Raw genomic sequence first — 2,500 nt, 5'->3', positions numbered from 1 at the left:
CCGGGTTGAATCCTCCGGGTGGACTGCGCGGGCCCCACCCATTTACCTCTTAACAGTTTCACGCCCTCTTAAACTCTCTCTTCAAAGTTCTCTTCAACTTTCCCTTACGGTACTTGTTGGCTATTGGTCTCATGCCGGTATTTAGCCTTAGATGGAATTTACCACCCGCTTTGGGCTGCATTCCCAAGCAACCCTACTCTGAGAAGCCCCGGACCTGGTGCGCCGGGAGGCTGCTACCGGCCTCACACCGTCCGCGGGCTGCGGCCTCGATCACAAGGACTTGGGTCCCCCAAGAGCGCTGCCGGGGAGGGGGGGGTCTGTACGCCACATGTCCCACGCCACACCGCAGGGTGGGGATTTGGCGCTGGGCTCTTCCCTCTTCGCTCGCCATTACTGAGGGAATCCTCGTTAGTTTCTTTTCCTCCACTGACTAATATGCTTAAATTCAGCGGGTCGCCACGTCTGATCTGAGGTTGCACGCCCAAAGCTCGGCCGCGCCGCGCACGGGGGCACGTGCGATGATGGCCGCCGTGTCTCCCCCACCCGCTACACCGCCAGTCCCCCTTCCTCTCCGCGCTCCCGGAGGGAGCCAGAGAGAGAGAGCACGTGTGCGCAGGAGCGAGCCACGAGGAGACGGAGAGCCCCATCCCGGACACGAGAACCCAAAAGGGAGTGGGGCAGCGACGGTCCCACGCGGGAGGACCGGCTGGGTGGTGGCGCGCGTGACGGCCTCGGCGGGGTGAGAGAGAGGAGCAACGGCGCCACTCGGCGAGCCCCGAGACCGCGACAGAAGTGGAGGGGGCGGGCAAAGGGAGGACGGGGTCAGAACAACCATCCCCGGTGCTCTCACCATGCGCGCGCACTAGGAAGCATGGCATGGTACCACCGCGGTTCCCACCCGCAGAGCCGCCTGCGCGGGGGAACGCTGGGGGCGAGGCTGTGCCTCGCTTCCCCTTCTCGCCCTCCTCTCTCTTCCTCTCTTGGCCCTCGGCAGCGCCTTTCGACGCCGTCTCATGCTCTCCCCAGGCTGCCACGCCACCGCATCCAGGGCACGGTCCCGGCGAGGACGAGCTCCACCCCAGCGGCTCGCTCTGGGAGCGGGAAGCTACGGAGCACTCCCCAAGTCTGCATTTAGGGGGACGAAGGCCCTGCGCGGCAACGATGACGACTGCGACGACAACGACTGCGACGACGACGACTGCGACGACGATGACTGCGACGACGACGACGCCCGCCGGGCCACAGTAAAGGGATCAAGGCCGCCTAGGGAAACGCTTCCCTCGCCGAACCCCTAACCGCCTTCCTTCCGGGCACCAGCGGGACGCCGCTGCTGCCGCTGCCACCACCACCGCCACCACCGCCGCCGCTGCCCGCTGCGGGCGACGGGCCTGAGAGGCGATCCCAGCCATGCCGCCGGTGTGGCCCCTGGATGGCGATTGATCGTCAAGCAACGCTCAGACAGGCGTAGCCCTGGGAGGAACCCAGGGCCGCAAGTGCGTTCGAAGTGTCGATGATCAATGTGTCCTGCAATTCACATTAATTCTCGCAGCTAGCTGCGTTCTTCATCGACGCACGAGCCGAGTGATCCACGGCTAAGAGTTGTCTGCCTTTCAGGCACCGCTCATGCTGAGCGGCCCTTTTTTTGTTACTCTGGCGCCGAGGACGTGGGGGGCGTGCGCCTGGCTTTGACCGTATGAGCACACAGAAACAGAAGGGGGAATAAAAACCAACTGGAGCAACCCATGCTCCGAAGGCCAGCCAAGAGGCGGGGGAGCCCGCGCTCCTGACTGCCTCCCCCGCAAGGGGTGACGCCGACCTCACAAACGCCTACCTTCAGAGGCAGACCAGGTGCCTGGGCTCGGCCCGGCCTCCGCGCAGAGGGCCACGCGGCATGCGCTGGAATGCGGGAGGGCACGGCAGCCCGCCCGCTTCTCGCTTTCACGGGACGACACACACAAGACACACGGCACGCGGCTGGGGGCACGCGGCCGTCGGCCCCCGCACACGCCGGCTGTCCCTCGGCCCCCAACGCCGCAGGCCTCGTGGAGCGCTGCCACGCTGCTGTGCGGCCGGCTTTTCTCTTTCCCCACTGCACAGCCTTCCCCCGGCTCGAGATGGCATGTGACGACGACGAGCTCCCGCCGGCGCGCCTCCTGCGGGACGCTCCACTGCCGTGAACGACCAGGTGAACGACCGGCGGACGCGCTCCGCCGCCACCCCCGGAGGCGGGCGCCACCGAGAGCCAAGCTGGCATCGCCGGCTCCGAAGGCCTGCTGGACGGCAGACCCCGCCGCCACCGGGGCCGCACTCCCAGGACCGCCACTACCGCGTTGCACTGCCGGGGCCCCTAGCCTCGGGCACGCGCCCGGCGGAAGGCGGTACGGCGCTGAGCCGGGGGGCAACGCCCGCTCTCCTCATTTGCACGCGGACACCGGATGGGGAGAAGCGCCCCCATGGCCACCCCACACTCCTTTCTGCAGCCCACATGCGGCTGGGAAGG

The 2,500-nt window shown here is 67.0% G+C and overlaps 1 non-coding gene and 1 pseudogene across 1 annotated transcript; both read right to left on the bottom strand.

Moving 5' to 3' along the window:
- Nucleotides 1–476, bottom strand: part of LOC143694585 (28S ribosomal RNA) — a 4,747-nt pseudogene extending 4,271 nt beyond the window's left edge.
- Nucleotides 477–1,448: 972 nt separating this feature from the next.
- Nucleotides 1,449–1,601, bottom strand: LOC129124134 (5.8S ribosomal RNA). Its single transcript, XR_008534797.2, has one exon. It is a non-coding gene; the product is annotated as a 5.8S ribosomal RNA (ribosomal RNA).
- Between the last annotated feature and the right edge of the window lie 899 nt (nt 1,602–2,500).

This window comes from Agelaius phoeniceus, chromosome 7 (genome assembly GCF_051311805.1).
Source record: "Agelaius phoeniceus isolate bAgePho1 chromosome 7, bAgePho1.hap1, whole genome shotgun sequence".
Classification (NCBI taxonomy): Eukaryota; Metazoa; Chordata; class Aves; order Passeriformes; family Icteridae; genus Agelaius; species Agelaius phoeniceus.
Note: the sequence above shows the minus strand (reverse complement) of the source record. Positions and strands in the feature narration are given on the sequence as shown.